A 23,168-nucleotide genomic window follows, 5' to 3' on the forward strand; every position below is an offset into this window, starting at 1 on the left:
TGTTTTATTTCCACACAACATCATGTGTTAAGGAACTCATAAATCTGCCCATCTGGGGAAAACCATCAAACCCAATGAGAAGATCCCTCAATAAAACTTTTATCTAGCTGATTTATAAACTCCTAGGGGTGTAGATAAAATAAATATGACTTGGAAAATTCATTTTATCAATTCAGTTGCACATGCATATTTAAAATCACATACTCTAAATAATACATTAAAGTAGAGATATTACTTTTCCGGTCTTACATATCATTACATAATTTTATTCATAAACTCTGAGAATTATCTCTAGGGCCAATTTTTGAGTCATTTGGTTCCATTTTTCCGGGACACATTATCTCCATTTCCATCTCAATTGTTTGGGATATGGCACGCTGTCACTGGAAACCTTATCCCAAGAGCTGAGTTAATATGCATTCACACAGCATCACGACAGTTGTCTGGTTTACTCAAGACTTACTGTATACTTATGAGCTTTTTATCGCTTTTTATTTATTTTTATTTATTTTATTTATTTGGTTGGTTGTTTGGCATTGGTTTGATTTGCTGAGACAGAGCCGTACTATCTAAACCAGACTGGCCTCAAACTTGTAATCTTCCTGCTTTGGAGGAAGTATCCTCCTGATACTGAGACTCTGGGCCAAAGTCATCACATCTGGCTACCATATTGCCCTTTAAAAGAATCTTTAGGAAGCTTGCTTGAATCTAATATGTACGTTTGCACAGGCACATTCCTAGAAATAACAGCCATAAAAAATGTGCTGGACTGATTTTTCTCCTATATTTTTACTATGTGTTTCTGTCAGGAAACCTTGGAGAGAATTCTGATCATGCATTGACTGAAGCCTCTTTTGGTCGATGTGCTTCCCTTAAGCAGTGCAATGGACATTAGTCAAGGTCCGCTAAGGGACCACAGCTGACAGAGTGAGTATCTACTCAATGGGAATTTTTTAGATTGCCTTACACAGTGCAGTCTGGGTAATCCAACAATGGCTGTCTTCAGCAATGGCTGGGATCATGGTAGCTGCTCTATTCATGAAGCCGATTGCCTCATCCATCCCTATCTAATGCTGAAGGCTGAGAGGATTTCTGGAGAGTCTTAAGTCATTGGTCAAGTTCATAGCCCAAAGAAACTGGGTTCTACAGTTCTGTGGTCAGCAAACGGTGGCAGCAGCAGCAACAAAGTAGATGCACTCACAAGTAAGACGTCAAAACAAGCAGGCAAAAGCAACAGCTTCTCTCATTGGCCTTTCCTCATATCAGGACTGCCACCAGGAGGTCGCATCCACTCTGGGGGAGGATTTTGCCTGCTCAGTCAACTTTATGGAAACACATTTACATATCCAAGTGTGTCTTTTGCTTGATTCCAGAGCCAATAGGGCTGACAATTAAGATTAAACATCGCACCAGGTTTTTCAGATTAAATTAATTGAAACAGAATCTCCAATTATTGAGGCACATGTGCAGCCTCTAGCATTTGAAAGGACTTCTTTTTTAAGGGATGATCTTGGCAGAACTAAGTGGATCTGTAAGCCTCAACTCAGGTGACTCCCTTAACCTCATATTACGAAACATGAAGCTGAAATTTGGAGTTGAAATGACCCTTCTAAGATCAAAGAGCTAGACAGTAATGGTTGGGACTGGCAGCCAGGACATCCTAAACAATGAATCACAATCTATACTGTTCAAAACTCTCACTATGACTTGCAGTTTATAACCACTGTGCAGCCAAATTCCTTTCTAGACCCTCTGGCTGTTCTCAGCATTGATTATAAGATTCACATCAACATCTGACTCAGAAAGTTCACTTACAGGGGTGTCTCTAAATGAAGTTACCAAATATGTGCAAAATGATTTAGCACATATACAAATGAATCAAATATTTTCATTTTGCAAGGGTTAAAACCTTGGAAACACACTCAACATTCATGATGGGTGCATGTTCTCAAACTAAAATTCCTGCATGTGCTAGAACACTCAGTAATTATGCTTAGTGTTTGTGAGCTACAATGAGTGGTTATATATTATGATTCTATTTTGTTTAATTCTTATGTGTGTGTATGTGTATAGTGTGTGTATGTGTGTCTCTGTGTGTTTGGTCTCCTGTTTCATTGTCCCTGGTGTATGTGCACATGCATATATAGATGAATTTGTGTGTGTGTTTGTGTGTGTGTGTGTGTGTGTGTATGTCTCTGTGTGTGTCTGTCTGTGTGTTTGATCTCCTGGTGCTCATGCACATACATATATTGGTATATGTGTGAGTGCATGCATGTGCATGTGGAGGCAGAAGTAAATATTGGGTGTCTCCCACAATGACTCTCCACCTTACATTTTTGAGACAAGGTCTCTCGCTGAACCACAATCTATACTGCTCACATCTCCCACTATGGCCTGCAGTTCAGTGAGATGGACTTAATACTTGCACAGCAGGTACCTCACCAACTGAGTCATCTGCCCAGCTCTGATTTTATTTAAGCTGCGCACACATGGTCAAGAGCAATGGGAAGCATGCTGCCATACTTATTGGATTGATTTCTAGACATGGAATTAAATATGATTGTTCTTTTAGTTTTACTTCTCTGATGCTTCAGTTCAGAGAGAGAGAGAGAGAGGGAGAGGGAGAGGGAGAGGGAGAGGGAGAGGGAGAGGGAGAGGGAGAGGGAGAGGGAGAGGGAGAGGGAGAGGGAGAGGGAGAGAGAAGAGAAGAGAAGAGAAGAGAAGAGAAGAGAAGAGAAGAGAAGAGAAGAGAAGAGAAGAGAAGAGAATAGTGACTCTAACAGTGAGAACACTTGGCAGGAAGTGGATTCTTGTTTTCTACATTGTTCCCCCCTTCTCCCATTTTCAAAGGATTTTCCACTTAAGGAGAAAAGATTAAGGCTGTAATCCTGGGAAGGTATCAAGTCCACAATCTGCTTGTGAGCTCTATCATAGCCGCGCAGGTATAACAGTCTGTCTTGCAGAACCAGAGGAGTGTATAAAGCCACTCGGCCACGTGCCAGATCTCTTGCTAGGGCCGAAGCTCAAGCAAGCTCTCCTAGATATTTGGCGGTTCTCTTTAACCCGGTCCATGGCCTCAAGATTGTGCTCGGTGGGAAGTAATGAGTTTAGCAAAGATGACACGTTCTCTACCCTCAGGGTGTCTCCAAGTCCAGGAGAGGATTGGCTGATGAAAACATGTCTTCATCATGAGCAGAAAGGAAACATGACATTTTAGGGGGGAGGGGAAGGGAAAAAAGCCACAGGGATCACTGGCAGGTCTTTGTGAATAAAGTCAGCACCTAGAGGTCATAATAATGGACTCGGGAAGGTCCTCTGAGTCGACTTGTATTTGTGGCCAAGGAGAAGTAAAGATGCCTCTTACAAAGTCACAGCTACATACACTGGTCAGGTGACTTTTTGTTGTGTGTAAGAACTAGGCCTTTTTTGAGAGGCTGTGGTGTCTGTGAAAGTAAGCAGAGGGGCTGATAAAACTTAAAAAGCTCTCTGACAGGCAGCTTCTAAGACAGTCTCCACTGCCTGGAATTTAGTCCCATGCCCATCCCTTCTCTTCCAGAGTGGGTGGAGCTACTGACTTGTTTCTAAAGATTAGAGCAGAAGGGGTAGTGTGAGAATTCATCTTGATGGGCTTTAGAGTCGCCATGGCAACAAACATCTAGCCATGCCCGGGAGGGGAATTTCTAGATCGGGTTAACTGAGGTGGAAAGAGCTGCCCTAAATGTGGGCAGCAACAGTCCATGGGCTGAAATCCTGGGCTGGGAGAAAAGGAGAAAGTTAGCTGAGCACCAGCATTCCTTCGTTCATTCCCTCTCCTTCCTGACTGTGGATGCCATGTGACCAACTGTCTCATATCCCTGCCACCATGAGTTCCCCGCCATGATGGACTGTACCCTTAGACGGTGATCCAAATAAACCCTCTGCTCCTTACTCTGCTTTTGACAGGTACTTTGTCATAGCAAGAGGAAAAGCGACTAATGTAGATTGGATGTCAATTCAGAGCCTGAGATGCAAAAGCTGTGGCTTCTGTCCAAGGCAAGATTGCTCCATCATGGTTCAAGATGCTAGAAGGGAGCTACTAGATCTTGACCAACTCTGTGTGAGGTCCATGAAATCTTGTAAGCAAACTTGTCAGTAAATATCCCATTGCAGGCCCTGCACATGAGACCTCAGCTCCAGCCACCAGCTTCCCTGCAACCTCATGGGAGAACTGGGGTCAGAAGTAGCTCAACTTAGCTGCACCGAGCTCTGACATGTGGAGACTGTCTTATATTAAGTTGGAAGTGACACGTTATACACAAACAGGAAAGTAAGAAAGATTGGAAATGAAAGCTTTCCGAAGAGGGCCAAGTGTGGCAGTCCTGCCGCTGCGGAAAGAAAGCAGAGCCCACAGCAGCAGGGTTTTCATTTCGTATGGTAGTATGCTGGTCAGATTTTTGTCAACTGGACACAAGCTACAGTTATTTGGAAAGAAGAACTCTAAATTGAGGTTTGTCTGTAGTTCGTGCTTCCAGGTTCCTGCCTTGAGTTCCTGAGCTGACTCTGTGATGGACAGAATGTGTAAGCCAGAAAATAGTATCAGAGGTTAAATGAAGCCAGGCAGAGTTCACCCATGAGGCATCACAGCCACTCCCGGTGTTTGGGCGTAGCTGCTCTAGAAGCGGATTAACCCATTTGGATTAGTTAACTTTTGTCAAAATGAGGAAAATCAGTCTGAAGACATTTAGGAAATCTTTTAACCCGAGTAAAAGCAAAGACGAAACTGAGTTCATGGTGGTTCAGCTGCAGTCTCTTGCTGGCAACTTGATGAAAGATGACTCTTTATTCGGCCGCTGCTATGGCAAAGACATGACCAGTTGTGATATTGGCAACGAGGATGAGAAAGGAAAGAGCAGGTCCAAAAGCGAGAACCTGGTGGACACTTTGAAGAGGCAGTTGTCCGCCAAGCAGAAGACCAAGGGCAAGTGCGGCACTGCACCCTCAGATGGGGACACCGTCTCCTCAGCTTCAGCTCCTGGTGTTTTCAAGGATGTGCGTGCTCCACGGCCCGACCGCTCCACATCACCACCACTATACCTACACCCTGGCCGCTGAGTCCCACCAGCTCGGAGGAGACGTGCAACAAGATGGAGATGCAAGTGAAGGCAAGGAGCTGGTGCATGCTGCTAGCCCAGCACCAGACAACAGTGTGTGCAAAGAGCTGCGGGAGTTGCAACCCAGAGAGCTACTGCAGCCCAGAGTACTTGGGAGTCCTGTTTCTTGCACTTTGGGGTTCAGAAACAAGACATGAGTACAGTTTACAGACTTACATCGCCATTGAAGTCTTTACTGCTATAACTTAGTTTTTATGTGTGAGAGTCATTGATTTGTTCAGGGGTGGGGAAGTGTCTGCAAGGTGTCCTGAGTTGATTTTGGTTCTTGGAAAGGGATGTCTTGAGGGTCTGTAAGTGTGAGTTACCAACTACACACACATGCACGCATACACACACATTTACACACACACACTCACACACATGCACACACAGGAATAAGTCGATGTGATACTTTTCAAAAGGAAAAATCATCAAACAGTTTCTTTCTAATGTCTTTAGTCTATAACAGATCTGACTCTTTTTTTAATGATATTTTTTTCTTTTTTATTTTATTTTTATTAGGTATTTTCTTCATTTACATTTCTAATGCTATCCCAAAAGTCCCCCATATCCTCCCTCCCTCCCACCCCCCCTCCCCTATCCACCCACTCCCACTTCTTGGCCCTGGCGTTCCCCTGTACTGAGGCATATAAAGTTTGCAAGTCCAATGGGCCTCTCTTTCCACTGACGGCCGACTAGGCCATCTTCTGATACATATGCAGCTAGAGACATTTTGAAGTATCCGACCGCACTCTCCCGGAAGCCGGTTCCTGTTTGAGTTCCTTTCCTCATTCTTGGCTTCAGATGATGCAGAATCTAAAAATGGCAGTGAGTCTGTGGAGCCCCAAGTCAGATGCCACATGCTGGCGAGGGGGCCATTTCTGGCAACCTTGATTCTGAGCACTGGTTATGGAGGCTCTTAACCAACCGAGCACGCCTACTGCAAAGCCATTTTACACCGTGTGTGATAAGTAGTGATGCAGTGATTGGTGAGTGCCCGGCTGGGGGCGTGGCTCAGTCGGGAGAGGGCGGGCCTAGCATGCTCAATACTTTGAGTTCCATCCCCAGCCTTTCAAAAATAATTATGCTGAGTGAAATAAACCGTAGAGGAATATAAGTGGTATGAATCCATTTATAAGAACTTCTAGGTATTTCAAATAAATTTATGCTGGCAGAATTTGGAATAGCGACTGCTGGAAGCAGAAAAGAGACTATGTGGAGGAAGAGATGGATATGTTTATTATTTTTATTGTGGTGATACTTTTAAAACTATATATAAATACAAACCTTACAAATACTGTGCACTTGAAATGTGTTCCATTGTTCATCTTAATTATACTCCAATAAACCTATAAAAAGATTATAATCATAAAAATGTAACAGATAAGCAATAAGGCAAAAGTTTTATAATAACATTAACATAAATTGTTAATGTGTCAGACAGAGTGCTCTTACTGATCAATAAAAGTCCATAAACGTTTAAAAAATGTTAAAAAAGTATAAGCCAACTGTGCAACTTAAAACCACACATATTGGCAATAGTCATATTAACAAAAATATTTAAAACAATGATTTGTCTGTCTGTCAGTCTTCATTACAAAATCAGCCCATCTTTTCCAGTTGTTCATAGTTTACACAGGGAGACTGGCCTTCATAGTACTGTAAGGATATGATTAGAAAACCTTCTACGGAAGCCATTTATTGGTAACTCAAGATCTTTCCATCTCTTGGTGCTGGGGGTTGGAGCCATTTTAACATTTTCTTTTATAATTTTCTTTATTTATACTTTTAACACTAACTATACATTCCTCAAACAGAGAAAAATGTTCTCAAGGAGGAAAGGTTGGAATTGACTTCATTTTGCAAAATTCCACACAGGATCACTGGGCTGCTCCTGCCTGTTCACTGCTGCTTTCCTGAGGGGGAGGGGGAAACAGGGTGCAGAGCCTCCTTCAATCCCTTAGCACTTCCTAGTCACATGATCCCATTTACCCTCTCATGTCTTCTTCTTCTGCCTCTTCCTGATAGCATAAAGTGTTAAGAAAAGTAATACTACCTGCACAGGGATAAAATTACCTGGAAGAGTCTATGCCAGCTTTTTTAAAGCTGTGGGTCACAGCCCCTTTGAGGGTCAAACTAGAGTCATATACCTGATATCCTCTATATCAGATATTTACATTATAATACAAAGCAGTAGCAAAATTACAGTTAGGAAGTAGCAATGAAAATAAATTTATGGTTGGGGAGTCACTGCAACACGAGGAACTATATTAAAAGCATTTAACTCTATTAAATGCTTCCTGCAGCATCAGGAAGGTTGAGAACCACTGGTCTATGCTAAGGTCCAGTGTGGGGGGCATAAAGTCTGTCTCATTCCCCTTTATTCATAGCTATGTCAGATTTAGGAGAAGGCCATCAACTGGGAGCAGATAATAATGAAGAGGAAGGGGTATGTGGGATTTCCCTCAGGGGGTTGAGGGTGGCTTCAAAACATACTACAATTCAACATTTACTCACATCTCCTCCCTCTCCCTTACCATGTGGACTCTCCTTTACCTCCAAGATAATCAGACTTCTACTTCTATCTTTGACCAGACTGGACTAATAAATTTTTATCATCACATACAAACCATCCAGCAAAGCGCAGTTATCCATTTTGCAAATATTGACACCAAACGGTGACTATGTTAACAGGTCAAACCACTGAGCAGCTTCAATAACATAGGAAAGGCTGATATGTCCTCCTGGGCTCTGCGGTCACGTGCTGATCCAATCAGGTGGCTGCCAGCTGTCCTGCATCCATATGAAGTCAAAAGTTAAGAGTGTTTTCTTTCATAGCCAGACAGCTCAAAGGCTCTGCAATCAGGTTTAAGATGAGAACTGAGCCTCGTATGTTCATCACGCGAGGCACAATCTGATCTTAATACTTTGGCTGCCAACCCTTTCTTAATCAGTGTGGTACAAAAGTTCCCAGCTCTGCTTACAATTTTCATCTTTGATTTTTAAGAACACTCATGAATTAGGAGACAGGCACAGGTTTTTATAAAGGCAAATTATCACCTATAAATTACAACCACAATTAAGTATTGCTGCCTTTGAATTAGAGCAGCTACAATCAAAAGACAACAAATGTAGACAAGATGTGGACAAAGGGACTCCCCACCCCCACCCCTCCCCCACCCCCGGCAGTCTTGGAGGGAGAGGCTACACAGCATCAGGATTCACAGGGAGGTGGATTGGTTACTTTTCTGTCATTGTGATAAACACCATGACCAAAGGCAACTTTAGAACACAAGGGCTTACTTGGCTTATGGTTCCAGAAGGTTAGAGTGTGCCACAGTGGGGAAGAAATTGTGGCCAGAGCTGAAAGCTGATTGATCTCAACTGCACATAGGAAGCAGAGAGAGTCTTGTTTTGCAACACCATTACTGAATTAGTACAGTAAAATTCTGTGTGTGTGTGTGTGTGTTCACATATGCATCATAGCACATGTGTGGAAGTTAAGGTCAATCCGGGGTGTCAGTCCTCACCTTTCACTTTGAGACACAGTCTCTCTCCCTCACTATTGCATATAGCAGGCTATCTGGTCCATGGACAGAGCTTTCTGCAACTTTCCCCTCTCCTCCTCCTCTCTCCTGGCAGGCTGCAGGACCTACCCCTATCTCCACTGGGTTACAGACACATATACTCTAAGCCCAGCTTTTTACCTGAGTTCTAGTAATCTAGACTCAGACAATCAGACATGCAGTAAACACTTTGCCCATTGAGCCACCTCCCTAGCTCTTGTAGGGTCTTTAGGGACCACGTGTAAGAGGTGTTCACACCATTCTGGGACTTGGGAGTGTGAACTCTGTCACTTAAATAATCAGTTGTGTTTCTTTTGTACTACAACTCAGCAAAAATGAATCACTTTAGTGGCGAGCTGGAAAACAAAGTTCTCTACTTCAACCTACCCCTGTAAATGGTTCCGTGTTACTGAGAAGCAGAGAAGATTCCTGCTGGGATGGAGGGGTGATGAAGAAATTGTAGAACTGTCGGGTGAGATGGGAGAAATAAGCGTTCAAGCTTGCAGAGGGGTGAATGCACGTTCACAGTGTTGCTGGCAAATACATGTGCCATGTTTAGTTTGTCTAGAAGAATCTAGGACTATAACTGTATTCTTTCACCCAAACATGACACATGATTACACACCTCTATTTGAGATTAATTTACAATCTTAATAAAAATACTAAGTGCACATAGAGCGGTAAGAGATACAATGTATCAGGTACAGCTCTTGATGCTGTATGATATTAACATCATCTATCTTCATTAACATCATCCAATAAGACAGGTTGCCATTAGAAGACCCATATTACAGATGAAGAAAGTAAGATACAGGACTGAAGTCAAGATTAAATAGCAGCAAGAATTCCAACCAGGCACTCTGGCTTCTAAGTCCTTAGATTTTAACCATGACAACATGGACTTCTGTGGGTTTTTATTTCTTTCTATGTTTTTCTGGCTAAGTTTCTTCTTTCATTTATTTAGGTACGTACGTTTGTATGTATGTGTATGTATGTATGTATGTGTGTGTATGTGTGTATGTATGTATGTATGTATGGATGTGTGTGTGTATGTATGTATGTATGTATGTATGTATGTGTGTGTGTATGGATGGATGGATGTGTGTGTATGTATGTATGTATGTGTGTGTGTATGTATATATGTATGTATGAATGGATGAATGTATGTATGGATGTATGTGTGTATGTATGTATGTATGTATGGATGGATGGATGGATGTATATGTGTACATTTGTATGTGTACATGCCACAGATATAAATGTGGAGGCCAGAGGACGATTTTGAAGAAGTTAATTCTTTCCTCCCACTGCACAGGTTCCAGGGATTGAACACAGATCATCAGATTGTCAGCAAGCACCAAAAGTCACTGTGGTGTCTCATTGAGGCCTTTACCTTCCTCAATTTTATACTTCCTCCCTCTCCTTCCTCTCTTCCCTTCTCCCTCTCTCTTTCCCTTTTCCTTCCCTGGTGGTTCAGGGGATCAAACCCTATCCATCTCCTAGAGGGAAAAGGAAAATGAAAAGAAGCAAAAGCGGCTTTGAGCTCAGAGGGGAGAGCTGTGCCCAGGTCCTGCTAAGCACATGCCTGATGCTTGGAATTTCTGCAGCCGTTAAGCAAATCCTACTTCAGTGATTGCTTTTTTTCTCACCAGTGGCCTGGAAAGTAATTAACCAATGCTATTATGGTATGTGCTTAGGGTCAATCTTGCTATAAAACTGATTATCAGACTGCCCCCATCCAGGTAGCCCTGAACTGAAGATGACCTGACCACGCATAGCCCTAACACCACCTCTTCCCTTCAGGTGACTCAGATCAAAGCTGCCACCTGTGTCATAGAGCAAACTGTCAGAGAAGCAGCACCTCTCTTGTGTCATTGTCCTTCCAAACAGTAGGAAGTCGCACTGCAACCCCATCCCACTGTGACCTGGCACACTTCAGCCCTCAGTGTCCTGAAAAAGGCATCACTTAGTCAAGAGATCCTGAGCGCTAAAATGGCAGCCTAGTTAATAATAAACGCTACCCTAGTTAATCTCTGCCAGTACTTGGGTGTGAGACCTTAAGTAACTTATACAGATGCGTCCTCTTCATCTGTAACCCGACAGTTACAAGCAGGGGGTACTTATTTGCTTCCCTAACATCAACATAGAGTAAGTAAAGGTATTTTAATACTTTAGCATTTTTGAGAATATTTTTATCCAATGAGATTCACGAACACACACACACACACACATACACACACACACACATCACAGCTCTCAAAGTGGTTGATAACCAACCAGAGACCACTGTGAAGAAGAAAGGAACACTGTTTTCCCACCACACCCTCACTCTTCCTTGCTTTCCCATTTCTTTGCTCTCAGCTTCCCTCAGCCTCTAACTGCGCATGAGCACGCTTGCTTATGTGTGGTGTGCTTATGTCTGTGCCTGTGCATATGGAAGCCAGGAGATGCCCATGAGTGTCAATCCTCAGGCTCCATCTACCTCAGGTTTTTTGAGACGGGAACTCTGACTGGCTTAGGAATCCTCAAGTAAGCTAGACTGGCCAGCAAACTCCATGGATCCTTGACAGCAATAGAATCCCAAGTACATGTCACTGTGCCCGACTTTTTAAAATGGGTTCTTAGGGACCAAAGTCAAGTCCTTATGCTTATAAGCAAATGTTTTACCAACTGAGCAAACTCCTCCACCACTTCATCCCCTCCATCCCCTCCATCCCCTGTATCCCTTCCTTCCCATCCAACCTCTCCATCCCCTCCATCCCTTGTATCCCTTCCTTCCCCTTCAGCCCTTCCATCTCTCTTTAGCTTCCTTATACCCATTTCCTCTTCCTTAATTCAATCGCAACATTTGAGGATTAATCCTTGATTCATAAGTATGGAGAGTCTGGGGGACAGTTAATGCTTAGGTGTCAAAGCACAAAGTGTAGACCATATCATATGCCTGTCTGTGTCTTTCTCCAAATTTCTATGTGAAAACTGGGTTGACATATAGCTTTCCATGCATGACCTTGCCTGATGATCTCTTCTCTTGGCTCCAAACACTAACTCTGGGACAGGGCTGCCACCCACATTCTCTGAATCCTGGTTCTTTAAAATACTAATCTGGGTTAGAGAGATGGCTCCATGTGGAAGAGCAATTGCTGTGCAGGCACGAGGACCCAAGCTTGGATCCTATCAGCCATGTGAAAAGCCCATAATCTGTGTTGTGCAGAAGATGGGGGATCAGGCAGACATCCAGATGGAATGGCAGACTCCTCCTCAGAGGAATGTGGGAGAGGGTAGTAGAGCAGGATACCCAACGCTGTCTGCTGCCATTCTCATGGATATGAGCCTGTGTGTGTTAGTGTGTGTGTGTATGTGCACACACACAATATATGCAGAATATATATTTATGATGCTGTTATATGTGACACTAAAAATTCAGTGCTTATGGCTAAATAGCTCAGCCTGTAAAGGGGCTTGCCACCAAGCCTAACAACCTGACTTTGATAACCAAGACCCATATGATAGAAGGTGAGAATCTGTTTCCAGAGAGTGGCGTCTGACCTCCACATAGACATGCAGCATAGAACATGTGTTCCCATGCAAAAACATAAATGAACAAATGAAAATTTAAAGCATACAGCTTTATGTAAAAAAAAAAGATGGTTCAGAGCTTGGGGTGATGTGCATGGTTGTTGAGGACAGTGGAGAGCAGCAAGGCAGAGGCAGGAGCTGACTGCCCTTCCTTGGCCACATTGCCTTCAACCCAGTCTCCACACCCAGATTCTAGCCAAAGCACAGAACTTAAAGGCACACAAAGGCTTCTTGGATGGTGAGGAGCTGGGGGAATTTGAAATGAGAATCTTTGCAGACTCATTTTAAGAGTTTGTGGTGAGTTCAGGGATGGAGAAAAATTACAGGCATAGCATCATCGAGCTCTAGGTGGCTTTGAGGGAACAGGGGTGCTCAGGAGATGGTGCCAGCTGATTAGAGCCTTGGGTGAGCCCTACATCGCAATGAGAAGGCCTGCCTGTCTTAGCAGAACCATTTCTTTCACAAGTAAATCAAACAAGGATGCATACTGAATTCATCAGAGACTTTGGGAGGTCAAGCCATTAAACCAGCACAGTGCTGCTCCCATTCCGTCCATCAGGGCAGGCGCGGGGGCAGGGAGGGGGTGTAAACAGACCAGCACAGCTGTTCCTCAAGCTTTGAATCTTTTCAATCCTAGCTTGGAAATGTGTTTCACAACAGTGGGGCCATGGAAAGGACCTCTTGTGCTACTTCTCGATGGTGGCATCAACAGAGACAGAGATGTAAGTTCAGGTCCGACTTGACTCTAGAAAGCAAGAAACTAATGTCTACCCTCAGGAGATGGCATAACATTCTGATGATGCTTGACAGTCCTATACCAAGCTGTTGCTGCTAAGAAGCTCCCCAAATTCCATCCTTTGTTGCATGAACTGATTTTTTTTAAACAGGTGCATCCATTTCATGTGCTTTGGAATATTAAAGCTATTCATTGTACATCACCTTCACCCACCATCAGGAGGTCAGCTGAGTCCACAGTTGCCTCGGGCTTTCTTGGACATGTTTCCCCCCCATGAACAGCTACTTATTGGTTCAGGAAGACGCCTGATGGGGTGCTTGTTACCCACAGTAGGATCCCAGATTCAGAGATTCCTGTAGCCTGCTCCATTGTCAGTGAGGGCAACTGAGAGGAAGGCATTTGGGGTGTGCAGATGCTGGGGAGCCCACATTCAGTGGTTCTCAAAGAAAGCAATGGGCTGAAGAAGTACTGGGTCCTTCCCTCCTATGAGCAGGCACTGTGCTAACCACGGAGAGCAGTGGCATTAATTACACGTCTCCTTGCTAAGACTCACTCCCAGAGTGTCAAGGAAAACTAATGAGCACAATCATAGCATCGCTCAAGAACGTCTCACCTGCCAAGCGCTTTATAAGATTAGCTCATTAATCCACTCTGTCCTCCTGTGAAGCTGGTAATTATTACTATGCCCAGTTCAAAGATGGAGCAAGTGAGCCGAGATGAAGCAACTGCCCAGAATCCCTGGGCACATCCCAGCCCTTCCCACTCTGCAGAACAGAGCGCAGCCACTGCACTGTATAATTCTGCCATTCCTTTGATTGCAGCTTCACATGGATACCAGAGCCCCTGAAGCAGGGAGGAAATGAGCAGGCTGAATATTCCAAGTCATCACTGATAAATTTCCCTCTGAAATAATCATTACTTTTTAAAGTCCATGTGTTATAAATTATGTATAACTGGACCATAGTTCACAATCTACTTATCCAAAACAATAAATTAATTCAATCAGAGGGTATTTAATAATTACCTTGCATATTTCAAAGATTATACCATGTACTCATATCAATGAACTATTAAAAAATAATGTGGTTTCACTTTTAATTTGTTATAATGCTATTTTTACCTGGATATCAGGAATTCTTAGAGAGCATTTAAACAAATACTGCAATTCTGTATTCCTGTTCACTTCATTTTTCTTTCATCTGACACATGAAGTAACTCACAAAGTAACTGATCATTTATTACTGAGATCCTTCGATCCATCCAATCCGAGTGCTGGAAGACAAGTTTGCCCCTTACAGCCCGTGAACGGTTTCAGCAGCCACTGTCTGTGACCATTGGGTCGAGTAGCCTTTCCCCCTTTGTACCTGAAGCCGAGCAGGCGTTCCTTAGTGGAATCAGAGGTACAATAACCTAATCATGCATGGTACAACTTTGGGTGAGATTTTAGAAGTTAAGCTAGCTTCAAATGCCATTTTTCTAGGAACGAGAAAAGAGATCACCTGGTGAAGTGCTTTCACTGCCAGCATGCAGAGCTGAGGTCAGTTTCCAGAGCCCCCATCTTTAAAAGGCTAGGCACGGGGCTGACCTGATGGGTTAGTAGAAGGTGAAGGTGCTTACTATCAATCCTGAAGACCCAAGTTTGACTCCTGAAACCAACATGGTGGAAGGAGAGAACCTACTTCCACACATTGCTTTCTGATCTCCACATGTACATGTGTGTAAATGCACACATGGGGTAGAAAATTCTTTTAATGGTAGCATATAATTGTAATCCCTGTACTAGGCAGGCAAGTTCACTGGCCAGGCAGCCTAGCTGCTTTGGCAAGTTCCAGACCTGTGAGAAACCGTGTCTCAAAAATACAAGGAAGATGATGCCTAATGTTGTCCCTTGGTTTCCACATGTATGTGCACATGCATCCATGTACACCTGCACCAGTACCCATACACACATGTACACACACACACATACACACACACTCACTCACACACACACACTCACACACACACACACATACTCACACAGACACACACACTCACTCACGCACACACTCACACCCACACACACACTCACCCACACACACGAAGAAAATTTAATTTTGTAGTAAAATCAGTAAGATTAGGGTGTGGCGTAAGCTCAAGTGTAGGAATTTCCAAGTGTCTATCATGTAGTGGTCTTTTAGCTGCCCCACCCTCTTGGAGACCTTACTAAAGGTCAGAGGTAGTGCACGTTCAATCTGTGAAGTCATGTCCCTGATTTGATATCCACAGGAAATCTCAGGGAGACTCAGAGAAAGATCTGAAGCTTCCAGATCAAAGGTGCTGACTGACATTGGCACTGATGTCTTGGATGTCAAGTGTAGATGTCAAGTTTATGAACAGAAGAAACGGTATGTGCACATTCTGGGAAAGACGTCAGCCCCATGAAGGACGTCAATCTAGGTTTGCTTTATGGGACTGGGTTGCTGTTCCTGACCTCATGCATTCCTTTTTTTTTTTTTAAAGATTTATTTACTTATTATATGTAAGTACACTGTAGTTGTCATCAGACACACCAGAAGAGGGTGTCAGATCTTGTTAGGATGGTTGTGAGCCACCATGTGGTTGCTGGGATTTGAACTCAGGACCTTTGGAAGAGCAGTCGGTGCTCCTAACCGCTGAGCCATCTCTCCAGCTCCCCCCCCCCTTTTTTTAAAAGGCAGTCTTTTTTTTTTTAAAAAGATCTATTTATTTATTATATGTAAGTACACTGTAGCTGTCTTCAGACACTCCAGAAGAGGGCATCAGATCTCATTACAGATGGTTGTGAGCCACCATGTGGTTGCTGGGATTTGAACTCTGGACCTTCGGAAGAGCAGTCGGGTGCTCTTACCCACTGAGCCATCTCACCAGCCCCTCATTCCTAACTCACTGTGGTGCAGCAAGCACTTGATAAAGAACTCAGAACTGAATCAGTCTTTGGATGAGGCATTTAATGTCTGCAGGTCACCAATGTCTTCATCTCTAAAACAGATCAAAAGCAGTAGTTCTTTCTGAGCTGTTGGTAAGAACCAGAAGAACTAATCCACATGAAAATCTTTATATCCCTGACACATAGTTTCATGTAATAAGAACCCTGCCATGGCTTGATTTTAGAGTTTCAAAGGGTAGCATAATTATAACAAAATGTGTTCATTTTTATTATCATGGTTATTTTAAACCCTCTTCTTCAGTGCTCTTAGTTTTAAAAATACCCAGTTAAGTTGAATGGTGTGTTATCTTTGGCTGTATGCAAGAAAGTTTTTGCTTGGTTTGATTTTTTTACCCTTGACGTACGTATCTATAGACATTTGGCAAACACCCTGGGATTCGTGCTATACTGAGAACCCATTACTTCTAGAATAATTTGTGTGTGTGTGTGTGTGTGTGTGATGTGCACACGTGAGTCTGTTGTATGGATGTGTCAATGTAGGTATCTGCACATGTCAGTCATAAGGTAGCTTCCTTAATTACTATCTAGTAGGGTTTCTCATTGAACCTGGAACTCACAGATTTGGATTTGGTCTGGATGTCTCAAGGGACTACATAGTGGCAGCACATGTGTGGCTTTTTACTTGAGTTCTGGGTATCTGAACTTACGCACTCGTGATTTACAATGGACCTTATATCATGAAGTCACTAAGAATGATCAAGAGTCACCCATCACAGTGGCAGCAGCTTGGGATTGGGGAGAGGAATATATAGAACTAGATGCTAATTTACTCAAACATACAGAACTATACAGACAAACCAGGAACTTACCCAGAAGCCTCACCTGCCATCTACAGCAAAGGAGTCAAATCTTGGAAGAAAAGGAACTTAAACAACCATAAAATTGTTATACGTATCTGGAGACAGGCAGTGGAACTTGTAGAATTTGGGTGTCTCAGTCTTGACAAATGGACATGCTGGACCAGTGAATTCTTTGTCTAGGAGAGTTACTCAGTGTGGTTAGGATTTGTGGTGTGTATGTGTGTGTGTCTGAGTGTCTGTCTGTGTATCTGTGTGAGTTTGTGTGTGTACATGTGCATGTATGTGTGTGTTTCTTGTGGAGGAAAGCCCATATTGTTCTTTAGATACCATCTACCTTTGACACAAGGTTTCTTGATGCCTGTCTATCATCCCAATGCTGGGATCACAGGAATGCATCTCTGTAGTTGTCTTTTAGTGTCTGTGTGTGTGTGTGGGGGGGGGTGTCCTAGAGATCAGACACAGGTCCTGATGTTTGCAGGGTAATACTTTTGCCAACTGAGCCCTCTCCCCTGCCTTGCTGAGAGATGCTTAGTGATACCCTTGATCTTTGTTGACTAGAGGTCAATAGCAATCACTCCTGTGAATTTTGTTGACCCCGTATCTCTCCAGATAACAAAACAAATGTTCCTGGTTGGGGAAGAAGAGTGGATGAAACAGTCCCCAGCTGAGAGCCACTGTTTATCCCTCAAGGACTTTTCCCCAAAATCAGAAATAATTTGTAAAGGTGCCTGAAGATTATTAGTAATCGTTTTTGGTAAAATATAACTGAAACACCAAATGAAAGAATCTTATTTCTGTTTCATTTGATGTTAGGAGCTTGTGGAGTATGCTATGCTCTGCATGTGTACTAATATTCAGAAAAGCATAAAGCAGAAAACTTTGTGTGAAAATGCTTCTCCAGAGATTAATGATATAAATCCAATATATTCATGAAAGAAAAAATAAATGAAGCTGGAAAAATTCATATTTTCAAACTTCAGAGTACACATTCATCTAACCACCTTAATTTTTTCTAATAGTGAAGAGACTTCAAGAAATCTAATTGCAAATATAGTCAAAAGTTAATTACACTATTATAAATTATATCCTTTTATCACTCTCTGGGGAACACCAGGAATTTGAGGGTAAGTAGATGTGTATAAAATGCATTTTGTAGTTAATATGTGATTGATATCATCAAGGAAGTGCACATATGAGTTCTCATGCTGTGCCAGTGATATAAACAGGAACAAAGTTTTATCTTTGGAATTCCTTGGAAGAGTTGAGTTGGAGCCTTGCTAGGGCTGCATAATGACAAGACCCTTTCTATTTCAGTGCCTGGGGCAGGCAGACAGATGCAGTTAGCAGCACAAAAGCACACAATGATACTGCCACCAATTGGAACTCTAAAACTAAAATCCATGGCTGAACTGAGAAAGGGGAGTTAATTCGAGGTCCAAGAACCTGACATATTAAAAGTGACTTTTAGTGATTTATTCCTAATTAATTATTTAATAAAGAACTTTTTCTGCATATGTATACTTATGTTATATGTTCGTTTGTGTGTTGGTTCATGTGTGTGCACATATGTGTGAAGGCTCAAAGTTTATATCCAGTGTCTTCCTTAACTTTGATTCACTTTATTTGCTGAAGAAATAAATAATTTTTAAAAAATTTTTATGTCTGTGGCTGAACCTGGAATTTACCAGTTCCAGCTAGTCTAGTTAACCAGTTTGCCTTAGGGATCCCTGGTCTTTACCAAGTGCTGAGATTACAAACTGCTGTCCTCTTGCCTGGTTTTACCCTGGCTGTGGGGATTCCAGTCCTCTTCTTAATGCAGCGTGTACTCTATCCATTCAGCATCTCTCTGACCTTAATTTAGGGTTCATTCAGATTTATTTTTAATTTTAAGTGTGTGTGTGTGTGTGTATGGGTATGGGTATGTGCTCATCAATGCAGGTCCCCTTGGAGGCCTAGAGATGGAGTGCTGGAGCTGTAAGAGGTTGTAGTCAGCCAGACCTGGGTAACAGAAACCACCCTTGGGTCCTCTGCAACAGCAATGCACTCACTTAGCCACTGAGACAACCCTCCAGCCCTCTAATTTAGCTTTTTTTGAGGCAGGATCTTGTTCTGAACTTCAGTTTGCTTTGAAATTCCCTATGAATGACAGGCTGGCCTCTAATTATTAAGCATCCTCTCTTAGCCTCCCAAATGTTGGGATTACAGGCAAACACCACAGTATCTTTCTTATTATTTTATATTGATATGTAGTATGCACACATCTTCATAGAAGCTAGTGTAATAATTTAAACCATATTTATAATTAAAACAGCCAATTCAGGGTAATTAGCATTTCCATCTTTCCACCTGTTTGAAGATATGCAGTGTTTCTATTTCTGCAGCTGGAGTATTTTGCCTAGCCATGTCTGTCCAGACAGTGAGGCTGCGTGTTCGTATGCTCCTGTTGTTGTGAACGTGGTTGGAAGTTGAAAAGATAGAGTACGGGAGCAAGAAAAATTGTATGCATGAGGCTGGGAAGATGACATACCCAGTATGCAAGTCCTGTAAGAGAAAGAAAAAGAGAGAGAAAGAGAGAAAGAAGGGGAGAGAGAGAGGGGGGGAGAGAGAGAGAGAGAAGGAGGGAGGGAGGGAGGAAGGGAAGAAGGGAGGAAGGAAGGAAGGAAGGAAGGAAGGAAGGAAGGAAGGAAGGAAGGAAGGAAGGAAGGAAGGAAGGAAGAGAGAGTCCACAACCAGAGAACCGGAGCAGAGGAGATATGTGGATCTCTGGAGCCCGCTGGCTAGGTAGACTTGCTGAATTCAGGAACTTCAGGTTAGGTGAGAAACTTTGTCTCAAAAAATAAAAGAAAAGGTAGGATTTGATAGAGGAAGATACCTGATGCCAACCTTGTCTCTACATGCATGAATACATGCATATGCACAAACATACACGCGCACTCGTACACGTGCACACACACACACAGGTACACATACACAAACTTGTACACATACATACATCATATGCATGCACACAGATGCAGTTCAAAGATGTATCTTTATAGTCAATTTCATTTAACCTCTATAACACCTTCTGAAAAGAATTATTATTAATAATAATTAGTGAGTAATAAGTTATTAATTTTGCCAATTTTAATAACAAAAGGAACTAGGTTGTCAGCAATTAACTTATTTATTGTCAATTAAGAATGTAAAGACATCACAGTTTATACACAGATATGTCCAATGCTAAGGTCCTTCTCTGATTAATAACTGTATTAGCATCCTGCTTGGCCAGACTATATATTTTATATCAAGAATGGATAACACTCTGTGGCTCTCCCCTCCTCCTGCCATCTGCAGTTCAGCCAACTAGGAATTCACTGAGGTTAATAACCCATTTTAAGCTATAAATAACTCTTCATTTAATGTTCATGTATTAACTACACATTAGTATAATTAAATAAATTCAGATTTTTCTGACATTTGAGCTCTGGCTCCTTTGTTTACTAACTCTGAATCTTGAAGAATAACATGTAACTTATGAAGACTTGAATGCTATCATATGACTCAATAGGCTTGGTGACCTAGCCTAGATACCTAACTAAAAAACTGCAGTTATGCACAATGCAAGTAATGCATTGTGGACTTTATGTACCTAGCTTACACGTTAGAATTCAGCCTGATGTTAAGAGGAGAAAACCTGAAATTTTTATCTTTGCTCTATTCTGGCACTTTATTTGTGGGCTATGAATGTATTTTATAACTTTTAAAGCAACAATTATTTCAACAATGCCATGGTTCAGCTGTGTCAATGAAGCATGCTTAGGAAAGTGACCAGTAGGTAATGGTATTATTACTTTTTAAGTGAAAACAGAGAGGAAACGAATTACTGTAATTAGTATGTATTTGTGCGTGGATGTCTATTGTTGTATTATCAACTTAGCCATATATTTATTTGAGATTTGAGGTCATGTCTGAAAAAAACTCCCAGCTCAGAGTATAGGTGAGCAGCAAGAAACAAACAACTCTTCTCAATTACAACGTTACTCGGCAAAGGACAACATCTCCCAACAATACCGTCCTCTTACAGCAGATCACACGGACCATGACTCATTTCTGCTGATGTATCCAAGCTAAGCAAATGCCCCCACTTCCATTTTCAAATATCTTCCTCTGATCTCCAACTGGAACACATTCCACTCTTCCAAGGTGATTCTACTAGCTTTGTAACCCAGCAGACATTAATTCATGTCAATCCTCCTGCTTCAGCTCCCTAAATGCTAGGATTATGGGCACCATGTCCTGATAAGTCCTTAAGCTTAAATATATTTGTGAATTGATGATGACTTTGAGATGCCAGTTTGATTAAATGAAGAGTTAATAATTGAAAGCTAATAATGATTAATATTATTAGGTATCATCATTAAGAGAGCTGATGAGCTAGTCTCAATTGCTTCATCCATTAGCTCCTTGCCACATCAGGCAATAAGCTTGTAGTTTCTGTTCTGCTGAAAAGAGGCTTGGCTGACTGGAACAGTGGTAGCCAACCAAGGCACCCCATCCCAACCCCTCCACCTATAAGAATCTGTATCTAAGTCAACCAAGGCACCCTCCCAATCCCCCCCCCCCCACACACACACCTATCTTTTGCTGTTGGCCAGCTTTGCAGTTTTCTGAAAGTCAGATCATTTTTTTTTTCTCTCAGTTTCTCGGGGTGATCAAGTGTGACTAGTTTCCATGACCATCATGGAAATTTCAATGTTGACACTTTGAAGTCATATTACATGACTTTTGCTGGTTACTCTTCCTTTAGGTGGTCGATCATGCTGGAACACTCTAAGCTTAGTCTTCACAAAGGGGTTTGAATTTCACTGTCTCTTAAATGTTTGAAGTCAATGTAATTTACAAATATTTGACCCAAAAAGACACCTTGATATTTGAAACTCTATACTGTTGCTTTTAGAAAACAGGTCTTAGGGATGGTGAAATAAATGATTCTGTAACCAGAAAAGATGCATACAATAAATGTTAGTTCTCTGGGTTACAGATGCCCCCTTTTCTGTTCATCCCTGCTCAATGATTCAACTTTTGCTTATTAGTCATGACACTTATTTTCCATCAATTTCCACAAAATAGCTTTTCAAATAAAATATTAATTTTATTGTGGGCATAGAAATTCCCACAAACTAGTAATATCATTCTCTCTCTCTCTCTCTCTCTCTCTCTCTCTCTCTCTCTCTGTGTGTGTGTGTGTGTGTGTGTGTGTGGGTGTGTGTCATCAATCCTGATTGCATTTTCAAGTTAAAACAGCTTAGGAGAGGTGAACTTTACGTTTTTCATAGACTTTTCCAGGCCCAGATTCCATATGATGGCTCAGTTTAAAAATTCCTATACTTGCAACTGTGACTCAACAGCCCTTGCTTTTAAAATCAGGAATCCAGTTGCTTTGGAAAGAATTGAGAGAGAGACTTTGCTCCTTTAATAAATAAAGTTCATGAGCCTGAAGGTTATGACTATGTCATAGAGAAACTATGATGGTCCAGGAATTCAATAAATAGTGAATTTGGGTTGGGCATAGTGGCACATGTCTTTAATGCCAGTACTCAGGCAGCAAGGGGGGTGGGGGTGGGGGAGTTAGATACTGTTGAGTTCAAGGCCAGCCTGGTCTTCACAGTGAGTTCTAGGACAGCCAGAGCTACATAGTAAGACTGTCTCAAAAACCAACCAACCAACCAAACAAACAAACACCCAACAAACAAACATACAAACAAAACCCCTTTGAGCTCTTACTAGCTTTGAAAGTCATAAGAAACATGCAGGTTTCAGGAGGAGAATTTAGAGGTCTGTCCTCCATCTCTCTGCTGGTTATGATTGACAACATTTCATAAAGACGAACTGTCAGGGTGATTGATATGCAGGAATCAGTTTTACAGATCAAAAGCTGTAAGCACTCTGAAGCACAGACAAACAGGTCACACAGTAGCAATTTACACTTCATATATGGCTTGGAATTCCATGGTTCACTCTCCTTTCCACTCCATTATTTTGCCTTAAAAGAGGCATGGTTCACTCTGAGGAGCAGAGAGGCTGTGGAAGACTCAAAAGCATGGAAAAGGGAGAAAGAAAGGCATGGTCAGTACCTTGAAAGGCTGCTGTATTGCCAGCATGGCGTGATTTCAGTGAACCAGGCCAGGGAACTGGAAACTGGAAACTTGGATTCCTAACGTCTTTTTCTATGGTTGGAAAGACAGGTTTCAAACCTCAACCAAGGAGGACTTGGAGACAGGAAGGGCCAAAGAGGCTCACATTTTATAAACATAAGAATTAACACATTTGTGTCAACGGGATACTGTCCAGCTCAACTCTATGCTAAGAAGCACCTACAGCCTCTACAGATCAGCCAGGCAGGCAGGCCAA

General features: G+C 42.2%; 1 protein-coding gene and 1 long non-coding RNA gene across 3 annotated transcripts in view; both read right to left on the reverse strand.

Annotated features, from left to right (window-relative positions):
* Positions 1 to 23,168, reverse strand: part of Frmd4a (FERM domain containing 4A) — a 600,187-nt gene that overhangs the window by 520,036 nt on the left and 56,983 nt on the right. The window lies entirely within an intron of this gene.
* The window catches only part of LOC147005990 (uncharacterized), a 50,766-nt gene continuing 34,010 nt past the window's right edge, over positions 6,413 to 23,168 (reverse strand). Inside the window, exons 3-4 of the long non-coding RNA XR_015045480.1 lie at positions 7,760 to 7,922; positions 6,413 to 6,478 (exon numbers count right to left, since the gene is read on the reverse strand). This is a non-coding gene — a long non-coding RNA (uncharacterized LOC147005990). The remainder of the gene's footprint in view (positions 6,479 to 7,759; positions 7,923 to 23,168) is intronic.

Source organism: Mus caroli, unplaced genomic scaffold (assembly GCF_978045245.1).
Source record: "Mus caroli unplaced genomic scaffold, Mus_caroli_1 scaffold_2, whole genome shotgun sequence".
Lineage (NCBI taxonomy): Eukaryota > Metazoa > Chordata > Mammalia > Rodentia > Muridae > Mus > Mus caroli.